General features: G+C 40.4%; 1 protein-coding gene across 6 annotated transcripts in view; it reads left to right on the top strand.

Moving 5' to 3' along the window:
* The first annotated feature begins 645 nt into the window (after positions 1 to 645).
* Positions 646 to 19,208, top strand: part of SPATS2 (spermatogenesis associated serine rich 2) — a 108,425-nt gene continuing 89,862 nt past the window's right edge. Inside the window, exons 1-2 of one of the 6 annotated variants that reach the window (XM_036019078.1) lie at positions 667 to 955; positions 1,861 to 1,940. The gene's annotated coding sequence lies outside the window, so the exon portion shown is untranslated. Of the gene's footprint in view, positions 988 to 1,860; positions 1,941 to 19,208 lie in introns of all 6 variants that reach the window. The other 5 variants (XM_036019079.1, XM_036019076.1, XM_028532479.2 and 2 more) reach the window with 5 other exon arrangements.

Raw genomic sequence — 19,208 nt, 5'->3', positions numbered from 1 at the left:
CCGGCCTCCATGCCTCCCAGGAGGCCCAGCGGCCGCCAAATCCGGACGTCCCAGAGTTTCCTCGCAGCCGGTGGCTCTGAAATGGCCTTTTGTTGTAAAACTTGGGTTTGGAAAGAGGCAAAGGGAAAAGTGGTGGAAAAATTCACGGGGTGAAGACGTAAGCGGCGAAAGGGAAGGCGACCTGACAGACGAGATCCCAGCCAGGACCAACAGAAAAAGCCCCTCGCACGCTGCCCCTGGAGGCGCCCGCCTTCGGCCTCATCCGAGAGAGTTTCGGGTCTTTCCGGCAGTTTCAGCTTGGGTGCAGCACTCCCAGCTTGCTATCCCCCACCCACACGCCGCTCGCTTTCTCTGGGCAATGGCAGTTCTGTACGTGGACGCGAGTTCGCGTCCCATCCACCGCCGCTTCCACCTATGAGTTTGTTTCCGATCCAGTCCTCCAATCCTTCCCCTTCCTTGTTATCCCAATCTCCGGCGACGCCCAAGCTCCCTCAACTCAGGCGCGAGGGACTTAGTCGCGCGAAGAACGGTAACCCGACAGACCACAGACCTCCTCCCTCCCGGCGCCTTTCCACTCGCACGCCAGGTTCGCGCCGGCGCGAGCACGTGCCCTGTGCGCTGGCTGGCTGGCGCGCACGCGCCCGAGCGCGCTCCGGGGCGGGGCGAATAGCTCGAGCCCCGGCGAGGTCGGTGTGGATCCGCTGGCGCTCCGGCCCCTAGTCGCGGCTGCGATTCCTAGTCCGCCTGCCGGCAGAGGAGGGAAGCAGGGAAAGGGGCGGGCGGAGGCGGGGCGGCGTCCGATTCTGGGAGAGCCGAGGGAGCAGCGCGGCGGCGACGTCGCCGGCTCTAAAAGAGGCGAAGCAGGCGGCGGAGCTCTTTTCCTCTTCTCAGACCCCGGAGCGTCCGGGACGCGGAGCCCGGAACTGGGGGGACGCGGCGACTGCGGGGGCCCGGAGTAGGTGAAGCTGAGCGTGCTGGGTGAAGGAGGTTGGTAGGGGATAAAGGGGGCACAGAGGTGCAGAGAGTGGGCTTGAGGGAGAGCACGGGGGAAGGGGTAGTTGTTGGGGGTTGGGTACGGAGGGGAGGCGACGCGAGCCCTTGGGACTTGGGGTGCCCAGATGGTGAAAGGTTTTGGGGGTCTGGGGCGAGCTGAAGCCCACCGGTCTGAGTTGGGGTGTTTCAAGAAGCATAGGCCGGGGAAACAATGGAGTAAGGGGGTTCTTTGATGTGACCGTGTGGGGGTATTGGATTTTAAGAAACAACAAGAGATGGAAAATAATGAAAGAATGGGTTATTTTCGGAGAAGTACAATGAATTGGGAATACAGTTGGGATGCGTAAGGTCATTTGAGTGGGTGCCAGAGGCCCTTAAGATTTGGGGGCAAAGTGGAGGCCCTGGCCACGTAGCTCAGTTAGTTAGAGCGTTCTCCGCATAAGCTAAGGTTGAAGGTTCGATTCCCGGTCAGGGCACATACAAGCATCAACCAGTCTCTTCCTCTCTCTAAATCAACTTAAAAAAGAGATTTGGGGACCAAATGGGATTTGAAAATAAGAGATAGAAGAGCATTCTTGGAGTTGAGAGGAGGACGGGAACGAAAAATAATGCAAAGTGCAGCAGAGAAATAAAGTTAATGTGGTTTGGGCTTGAATTAAAGCAGAGGGTGCAGCCAGTTGGAGAGTATGGAGTACTTGGCTTTTTTCTCCTAGTTCATCCAGGATGACGGTTTATTTAGAAGGTGGATCTTTCCCAGACTTCTCTGCTAAGGAGTACAAATTGTTCTTTTAATAATTTGGTTTTCGTTTGTAGTCCGTTTCATTGATAAAGTATGCCTGTAATGGTAGTTTCTCCTCTGTTCATCAGGTTATGTATGTAATTTACCTGTTGTTAATGAAGCTGGAGAGAACGGATAACCAGAAACAGGCATCTTACTTTTAAGTCAGGTCAGTGATAAAGCAGTGTTCAAGGTATTTGGTGGAGAACCAAGACCAAAAGGTGAAGAATAGCCTCGATAAAGTCAGAGTTATCTGTACTGTGTTAGAACTGCAGTTCTTACTGAGAAAATTTCATGTATGGTCTGCTACTGGTTTTAAGTTCGTGGGAGAGAGTTTGTGTGCTGCCTCAAGAAATTCTTGATGATGATTTCAAGTTGTCAGGCTGCTTTATACCTTCCAGTTTGAATGAAGGTGATTTGAAAAAATCACTTTATTTAAAAATATTGTAGGAAAGTATTTCTGGAGTCATGATCTTTGCATTTCCTTGATACTTGGATTTCCAGACTAAATTTTGAATGGTATTAGATGACAAGATTGCTGATTTTGAAATTGTAGTTACCTTTGTGTGTTCATAAATAGTCCACCTTAAGCTTTGTGTTTGTTGGGCATTAAGTTTTGCTGACTCATCTAAGATTTCTGGGAATTCGTGAGTTTATGTTTATTTCGCAGCTAGGTCTTGGATGGCAGCATTAGACCACATTATAAAGGTCCAAAACTAATTATCTAAATTGTCACTTTTCCTATATGTTATAAAAACTGAACAAAGCAAGGAGTGAGTACAGAGTCCTCATTAATGATAATGTGGCTTCTTATTGACCTCTTTAGTGGGCTAGGCAAGGTGTTAAGATTGTTTTAGATGCATTCTCTCATTTAATTTTTTAAAAAAGATTTTATTTATTTTTAGAGAGAGGGGGTGGGGGAGAAAGAGAGGGAGAGAAACATCAATATGAGAGAGAAACTTCAATTGGTTGGTTGCCTCTTCTCATATGCACCCCAACCTGCCCCAATCAGGGACTGAACCCACAACTCAGGCATGTGCCCTGACCCCGAATCTAACCTGTGAATTTTGGCTTTGAGGGATAACGCCCAACCAACTGTGCCACACCAGTCAGGGCTATCTCATTTAATTTAATCCTCACAATTATTTCCTATTTTGTAAACTAAGAGATGAAATAACTTACAGAGGTCACAGAGCTAGTGAGTCAAGCTAAATTCAGGCCCAGCTCTGTTGGATGCCTTTAAATCTTCACTGCCTGGTGGGTCTTCCAGCTTTCTCCCTCCTCTGATTTTGGTTGTGTAATATATAAGCAGTATGAACTGGTTGAAACTTGGATCTGATATGATATTAGTGATTTAGATGAAGATTGGGTTAATGGGCTACACCTATAGAGTTAATCGAATGTTTGCTCCTGCGATTTAACAAATCTGGGGTCCTGATAATAGGGCTAATACATCTTGCTAAGGGTTTGTCCTGTGAGCACAGTTAATTTTCTGTTTAGTGTACTGCCGAAGCACTGTGCACGCGTGCCCCTCTTCCTTGTGGAAGTCAGGACAGCCAGTTGTGGAACCAAAATGAATTCACACTGGAAACAGTCGAAAACTGCTGAGTGCTCAAGTGCCCTCCAAGCACCTGTTGAGTCCACAGTTGGTACTAGCATTATTTCTAAATATAGATAGGATCCTCTAAGAAACCCCAAGTGAAACAACCAGAACTGAGAGAAACAGCTGGGACCTGAGGGAGGAGCTGTAGGTTACTGGCCAAAACATCAGCATAGCCCCTGGAGGCTGATCCAGGAGTAACAAAGGGCAGATGTTAGTAAAAGGCAGGAGGAGAGGGAATTATCTGTGGAGCATTTATGTGTTCTAGGCGTTGAACTCAGTGTGTTTTTTATATATATTACCTCATTAGATCTTCAAACAGTTTTTTTTTTTTTTAAAGAGGAGCTTTCTTTTTTTTTTTTTTTGAATATTTTATTTATTATTTATTTTTAGAGAGGGAAGGGAGGGAGAGAGAGAGAGAGAGAGAGAGAGAGGGAGGGAGAGAGGGAGGGAGGGAGGGAGAGAGAGAGAGAGAGAGAGCGAGAGAGCCATAGAGAGAGAGAGAGAGAGAGAAACATCAATGTGCGGTTGCTGGGGGTTATGGCCTGCAACCCAGGCATGTACCCTGGCTGGAAATCGAACCTGGGACACTTTGGTTCCCAGCCCGCGCTCAATCCACTGAGCTATGCCAGCCAGGGCCAAATAGTTCTTAAAGGTAGATAGGTGTAAGCTTTATCCCCATTTTTCAGATGAGGCCTAGAAAGGTTAAGTAACTTGTACAAAGTCAGTTAATACTAGTGAAGGAAGTTTGTACATTATTATTGTTGTTGTTGTTATTTTAAATTGTTGCTTGCAGTTTCCCACTGTAGAACCACCATATTAAAATCAGGAGCTTAAAAGTCACTTTTTAGGATCCATTGTGCTTCTTTGTTAGAAGTAAAACTGGTTATTTCAATCTTGCCACTTCCATTGGAAACTGGAAGGAAAAGTTTTTTTTTTGTTTTTTGTTTTAAATGAGAAAGGGTGCCCATTCATTTTATTTAACAAAAATAACCTCTTCTAGAGTATAATTCAGCTTCTTCAGTTGATTGGTATATATCTGTAGCAACATGAAAATGGCATATCCACCCCTCCTATATTCTGAGATTAAAAAAAAACTTAAACATCTAATCTTTTTTATTCTTGGCAAACTGGGAATACTTTTTTTTAAAAAAGATTTTATTTTATTTATTTTTAGAGAGGGAAGGGAGAGAGAAAGAGAGAGAGAGAGAGAAACATCAATGTGCGGTTGCTGGGGTCTGTGGCCTGCAACCCAGGCATGTGCCCTTACTGGGAATCGAACCTGTGACACTTTGGTTCGCAGCCCGCACTCAATCCACTGAGCTACACCAGCCAGGGCGACAAACTGGGAATACTTTTTAAAAAATTATCCTTACCCAAGGATATGTTTATTGATTTTTATAGAGAGAGGAAGGGGTGTAGGGGGGACACATCAGTGTGAGAGAGAAACATCGATTGATTGTCTTCTGTGGCATCCTGACGGGGACCTTTTGGTGTGTGGGAGGGGACGATGCTCTACCAACTGAGCCCCCGAGCCAGGGCTATTCTGAGACCTTGACTTTAAGGTTAGTGGTCTAGGTTCTGGAGGATGACAGTGAAGCATGCCTGTTACAGACTTTGACCACTTCTCTTGACATAATTTTGCCAGAAAAGTTTGATGATGGTTCTTGCTTGGTTACTTTGAAAAAATTGTGGTAAAATATACATAATAAAATTTATCATGTAAAGCATTTTTAAGTGTACAGTTCAGTGGCATTAAGTGTAATCACATTGCTATGCTACCATCACCACCATCCATCTCCAGAACGCTTTTTATCTTTCCAAACAGAAACTCTGTACTACTAAACAATAACTCCCGATTCTTTTCTTTTCCCAGCCCCTGGCAACCACCATTCTACTTTCTGTTTCTGTGACTATAACTACTTTGGATACCTCATGTAGATGCAATTATAGTATTTGTCCACTTGTGTCTGGCTTATTGAGCACAGTGTCCTCAAGGTTCATCATTGTTTAGCCTGTGTCAGAATTTCACTCCCTTTTAGGACTGCATTATATTCCACTGTATGTGTATACCACACTTTGCTGATCCATTCATCAGTGGATACCTGCATTTTTTCCACCTTTTGGCTATTGCAAATAATTCTGCTGTGAGCATTGGTATACATATATCTGACTGAGTTCTTGCTTTTAGTTCTTTTGGGTATATACCTAGAAGAACAATCTTTTGGGGATTTCTGGCTCATATGGTAATTCTGTGTTTAATTTTTTGAGGAAGCTTAGTTACTTATGGTGGTTTTATTATGTGTTCCCCTGAAGGTAGTGCTTGGCCTTATGTTTGAGGGATGATGTTTCCTCTACTGATGTTTTCTGTACTGTTTGGAGGACTCTCGTACTGAAAATGATTGAAAAGGAAATGATTTACCCAGTCTTCATGGCTTTCTCCTAGCTTCTGCCTTGTATTTATCATGACATCTGGCAAGCACATTAAAATACATTTCAACTTTGCATTGAAAGTACTTTTGAAAATCTTTTAGACATTTCAGCTGATGAGTACAGTGGGAGTTTCTGTTCCGTGGTGTGAAATGTATCTGACGTGGAAGGAACCATATGTTAGGTTTCCAGTCATACTGATAAATGTGGGTAATCAGCTCAAAAACCTCATCTGTCTGCTCACGTGAACAATGTGCCAGTACTGTAGCATTCAGTTTACTTTGCTACCTTTAATTGAAATTTAAGGTGCTTTTGTCCTGGCTGGTGTAGCTCAGTGGATTGAGCACGGGCTGCAAACCAAAGTGTCACGGGTTCGATACCCAGTCAGGGCACATGCCTGAGTTGCAGGCCACGGCCCCCAGCAACCGCACATTGATGTTTCTCTCTCTCTCTCTTTCTCTCTCCCTTCCTTCTCTAAAAATAAATAAATAAAATCTTAAAAAAAAAGAAATTTAAGGTGCTTTTTTCGTTTTAAAATGTTTTACATGTGTGGGCTACTGATTAGTGCTTATCTTTGGTATCCCTTTCTCATTCATTGAATAAGGTTTTAGTGACTGCTATGTGCTTTAAATATTTCAGGAAGGTAGCTGTAATACAGGAAGTAAAATTGGCTGAAGTCATTTGTTTGATTCCATTTTTCCCCCTCCCTTCATGTGTGAGAGAAAGTTGACATACAGCACCAATACAATAGCTGAAGTAGCTGTAGACTGGCAGTGAGCTGTCTCTTAGGATGAGTCTAATCACCCCCCCCCCCATGTCATTATTTCTAAATGCCACTGGGAAGTTAATTATCCCTGCATTTTGCTTCTTGAGATTATTGGGTTTCAAAGAGACTTAAGGCTCGTGTGCCATTTTCTGGGAAACTCATAGGAGATTTAGTAAGCCCATGCTTACCTTGGAGGTGCTATGTTGATTCTGAAATATTTCTAAAGGTTTAAAGTTTATAAACACTTTTTCTTTAGGTTACTGGGTATTAAGGGTTGGTCAGAGGCCAGCATTTAGTATCCATGTTCAAATCTACCGTGCACCCTTTAAGGGTGGGTTCCTGGACTATATACATCATCTTCGACATGGATTCTGAGCAGCTCCAGGCCCATAAAAATATTCTGCAGGGTCTGAGGATGTAGCCATTAGCTAGAGGCAACTTCTGCAGTCATTCATTGTTCTATGACTAATTTGTGGTTAGGGGTTAGCAAGGAATTCTTATAGTTTAAACCCTAAATAATAACCTTGGATTGCTGGTAAGAAGGATTTTTACATTACTTAATTAGCAAAATGACATGATTACTAGTTATGGAGGGTGGTTATATGTGTTCTTTAGAATTGGCTAAAGAGTGTTGAGACTGAGGAGAAGGAGGAGGTGTTTAAGGCAATTTTATGATTGTAGATGAATCATTATAGATATGTGAAAATGTCTTGGATTTGAGATGCTGCCTGGGATGTTAGTTCCTACTGACCTGCTTAGGACTGAAAAGCTCACTTTGAAAAACCTGCAGTCCTCCCTTTGTTGAACACATATGACCTGTCCAGGAGTAAACGATTTGTTGTTGTTTTTAAGGCTAAAGCTGGTAGTAGAGCAATACTTTTCTTTAAATTAGCCACTTGGTCTCTGATTATAGCATGCCAGTGTGGTCAGCTCACTGCTGGCTCTTCCTGGTTATCTTCCACTATTACATTAACTGAAAATATGCATTAGTGTGTGATGGCAGTGACTCTTCAGCCTACTTTGGTTATCCTCTTACCTCTGTATAGTAAATTGTCTTCATAGCTTGCCTGCATATCCTTCACAAGCTCTCAGTACAAGGATCTCATCATAAGAAGCTTCCACACGTTTGAAGAAAATGATGAAACTTGTCTATAAGATTGAATGACAGGAAGCTCAAGTATTGGGCCTGGATGGTAGGTGGTACAGAACCACCCCAGACTGAATCAGCCATTTAGCTTAGATACAAACTTGATGTTTTATTATATTTTATTAGTCAGTACCCAGTAGGTTTCTTGAGATGGTTTATCTGATTCCTTGTTAAGTGGGCAGTACTTTAAACAAGGCTTGGCTGGGTAATCTTTTTCACCTTTGTCACTACTCAAAGGTTGTACATATTTTGTGTCCATCTTTTACAGGTTATATTTGACATTGTCATTAGTCTGCCTGTCTGTGATGTTATGATGATCCTGTAAGTTAGACTACAATGTGTTAGTATGTGAAGCCATGTAATTTGGGAGCAAAGGAAACAGTGCAGCGACAGTGATGACTACGTTTGTGTGTGGGCATCTAATTTGATGACACAGGAAAATCTCTTGAAAGAGGAGGGATATTTGACACCTTCAACCTGATTACTTGGTACTTGAAATCTTAACATTTAAGTAAGATTAAGTAGAATTATATTCAGTTTTTACATGATTACATTTTTGATTGAGCAGTAAAGCTGAGAACACACCATCCTTTCATACTCTGCTGGCTAATCATTTTCATTATGAAATAATCCCAAGTATATTATTTAACTTCTTGGCAGATGAACTTTTTGAGGCCTGAAATGTGGATTTACTGAGTGGTGTTAGTTAGGATCAGGCTAATATTAAGAGTATATTTATCATATTCCCATATTGTAATATTTTTCTTCTAATTGCTTATTGAAATAGGGAAGCCGTATGTCATGTTAAGAGCGCAGACTTGTTAGCTGCATCACATAGGAGTTGCTAATAAGGAGGATTATAGATAGCTGGGCATAAAATTACTTTTGGGAGAGAGGGGTTAAGAAGGCCCTACATTCTATCAACAACAACAACAACTAAAAAAGAGTGCAGTCTCGTGCACAGATCTGGCTTTGAATTTCTGCTCCTCTACCCACTCCCTCTGGTGCCTTGATCAAGTCATTTAATTTCTCAGAGCTTGTGTTTCTGAGTCCACAAAGTTGGTGTAGGAGTAATTCCTATCACAGAGTTGTCCTGACTGTTGAATTTTTTTTTTTGAGGTGAAATTCACATAACATGAAACCTCTTTTAAAGTGTACAGCACAGTGGTATGTATTACATTCACAATGTTGTGCAACCGTCACTCTGGTTCCAGAACTTTTTCATCAGCCCCAAGGGAGACACGGTTCCCATTGAGCAGTCACTCTTTATTCTCCCCTGCCCCTCTCTCGGTAACTACCGGTCTGCTTTCTGTCTCTACAGACAGAAATTCTGGGTATTTCAAATACATGGAATCACATAGTAAGTGACCTTTTGAGTCTGGCTTCTTTCACTCAGTGTGATGTTTCTGAGCTTCATCCTTGTTGTAGCATGTGTCAGTACTTCATCTCTCTATAGCTGAACACTATTCCATTGTGTGGATACATCACCTGTTGCTTGTCCACTTACCTGCTGATGGACAGTTGTGTCATTTCCATCTTTGCCTATTGTGAATATTGTGAATAATGTACTAGGACTTGTTTGAATACCTGTTTTTAGTTCTTTGGGGTCTATACCTGAGAATGGAATTGCTGGGCCATATAATATTTCTATATTTAACTTTTTGAGGGACTATCATACTGCTTTCCACAGAGGCTGCACCATTTTACATTCCCACCAGCAATATTTGAGGGTTCCAGTTTCTCCACCTCCTTGCCAACACTTGTTATTTTCCTTTTATTTGATTGTGGCCATCTTAGGAGGTGTGAAGTGGTATCTTATTATGAATTTGATTTACATTTTCTTAGTAACTAGTGATGTTGAACATCTTTTCATGAACTTATTGGTCATTTGTGTATCTTCTTTGGAGAGATGTCTAAGACCTTTGCCCTTTTGAAAAATTGGATTGCCTTTTTGTTGAGTTATGACTATTGAATTTTAATGGCTAGCAAACATTTAGCTCAGTGAGTACACATAGTACGTACTCAATAAAGACGAACTAATAATATAGTTAGGATTATTTTTGCTACATGTGGTCTGAATTGGAAGGCTGAAAAAACTTTGTCGGGCTTTCCGCATAGGAGTGGAGAGACAACAAAACTTATTTGTTGTGAGTAAAGGTTTGACTGTGTCAGTCAGTGTTGGTACTTTGCTTTTAATTGATGCCCCCAAGTCAAGAAATTAGCCACACACAAGCAAACATTAGTTTATCTTTGGCAGAAATCAGTACAGTAAGACCTCACTTAACGTTGTTAATAAGTTGTTAATAACGTTCTGTGACTTGAAGTGAAATGTCATAAAACAAAACCAGTTTTACCAAAGGCTAATTGATATAAACCAGAGTTAAGTTCCTATGGCATCTCATCAACGTTATAATAAAACGATGTTGAACTAAATGATGTTATTCGAGGACCTGCTGTAGTACCATCTCATTGTAGCTGAAATTTAGATTATTTTTATTTTACCCTATGAGATATTTGTTATAAATACTACAATGAAAATTTGTTTGCTAACTGGGTCAGGGACGCCGACTTTATATTTACGGGTATGCAGGTTACGTATTGTCAAGTTTGTATGTTTATTGCAACTTGGCTATATGGGCTAGTCAAAAGAAGATGGGTGAGACTGGGAGATCAGAGTAATTATTAATTCAGGATTTTACTCTCTAGTCAGGATTGTACCATCTTGAACTGATGAATATATTTTACTAGGTTTATAGATAGACAAACTCATTTCATTATGTCATGATTTGGAGTGAGGTGGTAGCTTTAATCAGAACATGCAGAAAACTATATGCAAGTCTAAATTTTAGTTTTTACTTGGAAAAGGCAGCAAAGAGGGGAAGTGTCTGCTTTCGGGAACTGGGGATTATTCCAGTCCCTCCTGAAACCCACCTGTAGCTCCCCCTCTGCCCTTGCTTCCAGGCTTTGTATGCCTCAGCTCTGAACCCTCCTTTCTTTTGTTATCCTCGGTGCCCTTGCCCATTCCCCAGACTCTGTCTGCAGTGTCTTCCAAATCTCACAGTGACCTGCCTTTCTGAAGTCTCTCAGGCCTACCAAACACTCCTTTTGGGCTTTTCATTCTGTTACATACTTTCATAACAGTATTTATCATAGAGTGCTTTTAAAAATGTGCATTACATTTTTTTTTAAAGCAGCACATGCACATGGTAAATAAAATTGAATGGTAAATGGTGAAAACAGTTTTCCTGGTGTTCTTCCCCCCGAGATAGTCACTGATAAGGCTTTCTCTTCTGTATCTTTCCAGAGTTATTGAGAACTGATACAAGAATTTTTGTAGTATACACAATGCTCATTTTTCTCTTAGTTTCTTTTACAAAGGAAAAAATTCAAGCATTGTAGAAATGTATAGAGCAAAAAGTGAAAGGTCTCATTTCCCTTGATCCTTAATTCTTGTCCTTCTCATATAACAACTGTCCTTCTCAACAACATTCCTCTCTTTGGAGGCAATCCTGTTTTAAGGCCTTTCAGCTTGTTCCACTTACATTTACATATGTATATAAAATATTTTTGCATGTATTGCTGTTTTTATGATTTTTATATATTCTATAACTTCCTCTAGGTGTCCATTGTAGTTTCTAACAATGTTTCAATGAACACTTTTTTCTGTGCTTCTCATTGGACATCTGTAAGTGTTCCTCTAGGTTGTTAGAAGGGAATTTCTGGGTGAAGGGTGTATTCTAAAATTTTTATTGAATGCTGCCAAATTGCTTTTGTTTTTTGAATTATTTTTTTAAAGATTTTATTTATTTATTTTTAGAGGGGGGGAAGGAGGGAGAAAGAGGGAGAGAAACATCAATGTGTGGTTACCTCTTGAGTGCCCCCTACTGGGAACCTGGCCTGCAACCCAGGCATGTGCTGTGACTGAGACTAGAGCCTGTGACCCTTTGGTTCATAAGCCGACACTCAGTCCACTGAGCCACACAGCCAGGGCCAAATTGCTTTTTTAAAAAATCTTTTTGCCCTGAGCTGTGTGGCTTAGTTGGTTGGGTGTCCTCCTACAAAGTGAGGAGAGTGGCCAGTTGGAAATCCGGTCAGGGTGCATGCCTAGGTTGGGGGTTGGGTCCCTGGCCTGAGATAGAGACAGCTGGTTGATGTTTCTCTCTCACATTGATCTTTCTCCCCTTTTTCCCTCTCTTCCCCTCTAAATAAATAAATCAATAAAAGAAAACCTTTTTATTTTGTATTAATTTTATATTTGTAGAAGAGTAAGATGGTACAGAACGTTCCCATATATTCTTCCACCAGCTTCCCCTAATGTTAACATCTTTCATAATCACAGTACCTGTTATCGAAACTAAGAAATTAACAGTGGTATGACAGTATTAAACTTCAGATTTTATTTGGATTTTCTTGGTTTTTCCGCTAGTGTCCTAAAAAGTTGTAGGACCCAATTCAGTGTGTCACACTGCAGTTAGCCATCATGTCTCTGTAGTGTCCTCCTTCCTGTCTGTGACAGTTTCTCCATTTTTCCTTGTCTTTTTCACTGCCTTGACACTTTTTAACAGTACTGATCAGGAATTTTGTAGAACATTTCTTAATATAGATTTGTGTGATGTTTTCTCATGATCAGACAAAGGTTATGGATTTGGGGGAAGAATACCACAGAGGTCATGTGCCCTTCTCATTGCATCATGTTGGGGTAGATGATATCAACATGTCTTATTACTGGTTATGTTGACCTTGGTGACTTGATTAAGGTGGTGTCTGCCAGGTTTCTTCACTGTCAAATTTCTGCTTTTCCCTTCCGATACTCTGTGAGTCACTAAGTACAGGTCACACTTAAGTGTCACCAGCTGGAAGAAGTATCAAAGAATTTGGACATTTTAAAAAAAGATTTTATTTATTCTTAGAGAGTGGAAGGGAGGGAGACAAAGAACAAGAGAAACATTGATGGGTTGCCTCTTGCATACACCCTGACTAGGGACCAGGCTCGTAACCCACTCATGTGCCGGGACCAGGAATCCAACTGGCGGACCCTCACTTTGCAGGACAACGCCCAGTCAACTGAGCCACACAGGTTAGGGTGAATTTGGACATATGTTTATACTGCTGCAGTAATAAAATGTATTTTAGGGGGATAGTTTGAGGCTATGCAAATATACTGTTTCTCTTTAAAAGTCCCACCTGTTAATTTTAGCATTCATCAGTTGACCTTGCCTGCAGCAGTTATCACTGTGGTGTTCTAATGGCTATTTTTCATTTCTCTCATCGCTTCTACATTTATTAATTAGCAGTTTTCTGCTAATTAATGCCAAGTAGGCTTGTACTTTGTCCCCCACATTTTTATTTAACAACTTATTTATATCACTGTGGGCTCGTGGATTTTATTCTTTGGATCATAACATTATTTTATTCTTTGGATCATAACATTATTTACTTTGTTGCTTATTAAATTTCTTTGAAAAAACCTGTAACAATTTATACTCCTACCAGTAGTTGTAGATAACAAACTTACACACTTACAACATTGGCTATTGTCTGATGAATTAAAACACTTTTATTTTTCCTGATGAAACATGAGGTGGAATGTGTTTGATATGGTTATCTACTATACTTCTTTGTGAATCATCTTTTAATATACTCGCCCATTTTTAAATTGAGTTTTTGTTTCATAGAAGTTTTACACTCTGGACATTAATCCTCCATTAAATATGTATTTTTTCCTTTTGAGAAAAATGTTTTCCTTCTCTGTTTTTTAAATTACAGAAGTAACATGTGTATTGTAAATCATGTATGAAGTGAGAAGTGGATGTCTCCTCATGCTCTCTTTGGCGTCATTCCCTGTGCATAGTGCTGTTCTTACCACACAGGCTAGCAGTCTGTTATTTTCCTCCCAGAACTCTGTCTGTACAGGTGCAGAAATACATATAGGTGTTGTGTGCACATACATGTATGTGTGTATAAAAGCATGCATTTTTTATAGTAATGGGATCATAGAATATTAGTTCTTTAGTTTTGCTGTTATCATAGAGTTAACAAAGCATAGAATGCTAATGTGTTGTAAATGTATGTTTCAGTGTCTTTCACTGGACTATATGCTCCTTTGTATAGAGACTGTGATTCTTTCTACTGTAAAGGTATTTTCCTGCGTAAATGGCACCACCATCCATTCATTTGCTCATGCCAGTAGCATTTTATTTTTTTAACAGTTTTATTGGGTGCCTACTATCTTTTTAATACACAGAAGTAAAGTAAAAATAAAAATCCTTGCCTGCATGCAGCTCATAGTCTAGTAGGAAAAGACAGATATTAAGCAAAGGAGTAAAATATTTAGTGTTTCAGTTGGTGGTAACTGGTATTGAAATATAAAACCTGAAACAAAATCAGGAAAGGTGATAGAGATGCTCTGTTAGCATGGGATGGTGTGTGTGCCAGAGAGAGAAAGAGAGAGTGGGAAGGTGGGGGCGGGGGGTGCTTGTTGAGAAAGTAATATTTGAGCATAGACTTAAAAGTCATTATTGAATCATTTCTCTTCCTCATACCTCACATCAGATCCATCTCCAATTATTGTTGATTTTATCTTCAAAATACAACTCAGACCTACCCATCAAATAGGTGGATTAATTTGAAAGTAGGAGTTTGTAACAATTTTCACCTGATTGTTTTCATATCCTCAGTGAGTTAGGAATCAAAGTGTTCAACTGAGAATGAGGGTGGGGAGGAGGAGGTAATGGATGCTTGTGGCACAGGTGTGAAGGTGTTCAGGAGGATGGGAGAATGGCTGAAGCAGGGGAATATTGTATGATTGCCAGGTGGCATTAAGGGCCCCTTGAGGTTTGTGGTCATGCATTTAAAGTGAGATTAGTCAGTATGGTTTTTCCCTCCAGCCACATTCAGCTGCAGTGGTATATGTTTGGAGTGGATTTAACCAGAGAGAGGTTTTACCAAGATAGTAAAACAAAACAGGGTTAAGGAATAGAGGATAGAGACTTCCAGACATGATGGTGGCACAGGCAGACATGGCTCGACTCTTTGCACAACTACATCAAAATTACAACTAAACTATAGAACAGCCATCACTCAGAACCATCAGAAATCGAGTTGAATGCAAGTGTGACAACTATGGAATTAAAGAAACCACATCCATCCAGACTGGTAGGAGGGGTGCAGATGTGGAACGAGCTGGTCCCTCACACACTTGTGGTAGATAAAAATTTGGGAGGGATATCTCAGGAGCAAGGAGTCCCAGCCCCACACCAGGCCCCCCAGTCCAGGATTCCAGTGACAGGAAAATATGTCCCCACAACTTCTGGCTGCAAAAACTAGCAGAGATTGAGTCAGTGGAAAAAACTTCTGGATCCCCAAGCAGTGCCCATTAAAGAAGCCATACTCAGATTCACTCCCTCTGATCTCTAGCACTGGGGTAGCAGCTTGAAAGGTACTAGTGGTATACAGGGAAAAACTGAAGTATCTGGCATCAAAATGTCCCGTTTCTAAACCCTCCTGGACAGAGCTGGCAAGCTGGTGCCATATCTGAGACCCTGTCAACCTGGCTAACACTTTTCTGCCTACCCTGGAGATCCCCAGAGACTCCACCCCACCCAATTTATGGGCCCACCCAAGCTGCTTATATGAATGGCTGGTCTTGGCTCATGCTTCACAACTTCTTAAGTCCTATCAAATAAGCAACAGCTTGCCTCAGTGAGCCCCTGGCCCAGCCCTTTGTCATGCCCTCTCCTCTTCCACTTCCCTTGCCTCCCAGAGCAACCACTAATCTGCCTTCTGTCACTAGATTAGTTTGTATTTTCTGTTTTATATAGATGGACTCATACTATATATATTTACTATTTTTTTTTGTGGGGGTCTGGTTTCTTTCAGCATCATTATATTAAGATTAATCTACTTTTAATAATAATATCTTAAAAGTGAATAGTATCCTTAATGAATGAATCTATATTTCATTCTTTTTTATTGCTAAGCAGTATTGTGAGGATTTATCACAATTTCTTCTTGCATTCAAAATGGCTGATGGACTTTTGGATTGTTAGCAGTTTTTCACTGCTATAAATGAAGCTGCTAATGAACATTGATTTGTGTGTATGGCTTTGTGTGCACGTATGTTTATTTTCTGTTGGGTAAATACCTACCATTTTTAAAACTTTCATCCATTCTGCCCTGGCCAGCGTGACTTTGGTTGGAGCACTGTCTGGTAACCAAAAGGTCCTGGTCAGGGAATATGCCTGGGTTGTGGATCCAGTCCCTGGCTGGGGTGAGTGGGAGAGGCAAGCGATCGAAGTTTTTAACATCAATGTTTCTCTCTCTCCCTTCCTCTCTAAAAACAATAAGCATGTCCTGGGGTGATGATTATAAAAAACCAAATGTTTATCCATTCTAATAGGCACACAGTGGTAACTAATGATTTATTATCTATTTTAAGGAGGTTGAGCAATTTTTCACGTGCTTTTTTGCATCTTTGGTGAAGTGGTTTATTTTCCCGCTTTTAAAATTGGGTTGTTTGTGTCTTTATTATTATTTTGAGAATTCTTTATAAGTTATGGATATAAGGTCTTCATCGATATATGATTTATAGATATTTTCTCTTAGTCCGTGCCTTGTTTTTTCTCTTAATTTCTTTCAAAGAACAAAAGTTTTATGCTTTTGGTGTCAAATCTAAGAAATCTTTGCTTATACAAGGTCATAAAGGTGTTCTTTTTTCTTCTAGAAAACTTATAGTTTTAGGGTTTACTTTTAAATCTGTGATCCATTTTGATGAGATGAGAGTTCATTCTTTGTGTATGTATATCCAGTTTAGTACCATTTGTTGAAAGACTGAATTGCCTTTTTTTGTCTTTGTTGAAAATCAATTGTCTATATAAGTATGGGTCTCTTTCTGGATACTCTATTCTGTTCCATTGATCTTTGTCTTAATACCGTATTGTTTTGATTACTACAGCTTGACGACACATTTGAAATCAGGTAGTTTTAGCCCTCTAACATCCCTTTCAAAGTTGTCGTGGCTATTCTTGGACCTTTGCATCTTCATATGGATTTTAGAACTAGTTTGTTGGTTTCTACAAAAACAAGTCTGCTGGAATTTTGGTTGATATTGCATTAAATCTGTTAAGTCAGTTTGGGGAGAATTGATGTCTAGACAATATGAAGTCTTTCAACCCGTGAGTGGATATACATCTCTCCATCTTTAGTTTCTCTTCACAGTGTTGTGTAGTTATTAATATACAGATCTTTCACGTATTTAATCTGATTTATTAATAATTTATATATTTTTGATGTTTTTGTGTTTTTAGTTTCAATATCTGTTTATTGCTAATATATAGAAATACAGTTGATTTTTGGACATTGATATTTTTTAAAATTATATTTTATTGATTATGTTATTACAGTTGTCCCAACTTTTCCCCCCTTTGTCCACCTCCAACCATATCCCCCACTCCCTCAGGCAATCCCCACACCATTGTTCATGTCTGTGGGTCATGCATATAGGTTCTCTCGGTACTCCATTCCTACATTGCACTTGACATCCCCATGGCTGTTCTGTAACTACCTTTCGTACTTCTTAATCCCCTCATCTCTTCACCCATTTCTCCCTACCATCTGACAGTCAACAGAATCCTCCCTATGTCCATGTTTGTGTCTCTGTTATTGTTTGCTTAGTTTTTTAGATTCAATTGTTGATAGATTTGTGTTTTTTGCCATTTTTATCTCTTTTCTTAAATAAGTCCCTTTAACATTTCATATAATAATGGTTTGGTGATGATGAACTCCTTTAGTTTTTTTTTGTCTAAGGAGCTCTTTATCTCCCTTAGATTCTGAATGATAGCTTTGCTGGGTAGAGCAATCTTGGCTGTAGGTCCCTGCTTTTCATTACTTTGAATATTTATTGCCCATCCTTTGTAGCCTGCAGAGTTTCTTTTGAGAAATCAGCTGGAAGTCTTTTTTATTTAAATATATTTTATTGATTATGCTATTACAGTTGTTCCCATTTTCCTCCCTTTGCCCCTCTCTGCCCAGTATCCTCGTTCTTTCCAGCATTCCCCTCCCTGCTTAGTTCATGTCCTTGGGTTATACATACTAGTTCTTTGGCTTCTCCATTTCCTATACTATTTATAACATCCCCCTGTCTATTCTGTACCTATCAGTTATGCTTCTTAATCCTTGTACCTTTTTCCTCATTCTCTCCCTTTCCCCTCCCAGCTGATAACCCTCCAAATGATTTCTGTTTCTTTGATTCTGTTCTTGTTGTTTGCTTAGTTTGTTTTTTTAGATTCAATTGCTGATAGTTGTGAGTTTGTTACCATTTTAATGTTCACTGTTTTTATCTTCCTCTTTTTCTTAAGTCCCTTTAGCATTTCATGTTATAATGACTGGGTGATGGTGAACTCCTTTAGCTTTACCTTGTCTCGGGAGCACTTTGTCTGCCCTTCCATTGTAAGTGATAACTTTGCTGAAAAGAGTAATCTAGGTTGTAGGTCTTTGCTTTTCATCACTTTGAATACTTCTTGCCAGTCCCTTCTTGCCTACAAAGTTTCTTTTGAGAAATCAGCTGACAGTCTTATGGGAACTCCATTGTAGGTAACGTTCTTCTTTTCTCTTGCTGCTTTTAAGATTCTCTCTTTATCTTCAACCTTTGACATTTTAATTATGATGTGTCTCATATGGTGTGGTCCTCTTTGGGTCCAACTTGTTTGGGACTCTCTCTGCTTCCTGGACTTGTATGTCTGTTTCCTTCACTAAATTAGGGAAGTTTTCTTTCTTTCTTTCTTTTTTCTAATAAGTTTTCAGTTTTTTGCTCTTCCTCTTCTCCTTCTGGCATCTGTATGATTCAGATGTTGGTTTGTTAGGAGATGTCCCAGAGGCACCTTATACTATCCTCGTTTTTTTTAATTCTTTTTCTTCTTGCTATTCTGGTTGAATGCTTATTTCTTCCTTATATTCCAAATTGTTGATTTGAATCCCAGCTTCATGCCCTCCACTGTTGGTTCCCTGTGGATTTTTCTTTATTTCACTTAATATAACCTTCATTCCTTACTGGGTTTCTTTATTTTGTTGCTGTACTCAATGAATTCTTTGAACATCCTTATCACCAGTGTTTTAAACTCTGCATCTGATAGGTTGGTTATCTCCATTTCGTTTATTTCTTTTTCTGAGGTTTTGTTCTGTTCCTTCATTTGGGCGTATCTTTGTCTCCTCAATTTGGCGGCCTCCCTTTGTTTTTTTTCTGTGTATTAAGTAGAGCTGCTTTGACTCCCTGTCTTAGTAGCATGGCCTATTGTAGAAAAGGCATCTGTAAATTGTGTGGGGCTGAGCCTTAGGTAATCACCTGGGTGGGACAACATGCTCCATTGCTTTGTTGTTCGTTGTGGGAGGAGGGCTCGGAGAGGGTATACTGATGCTTCCTGGCTTCTGGAGGTTTGCCTGGCACTCGCCCCGTGTGACTGGTGCCCTTCCAGCTTTTGCCCTGGTGCTAAATCTCAGA

The sequence above is a fragment of the Phyllostomus discolor genome, chromosome 2 (assembly GCF_004126475.2).
Source record: "Phyllostomus discolor isolate MPI-MPIP mPhyDis1 chromosome 2, mPhyDis1.pri.v3, whole genome shotgun sequence".
NCBI classification, from domain to species: Eukaryota; Metazoa; Chordata; class Mammalia; order Chiroptera; family Phyllostomidae; genus Phyllostomus; species Phyllostomus discolor.
This window is presented reverse-complemented; position numbering and strand designations above follow the sequence as displayed.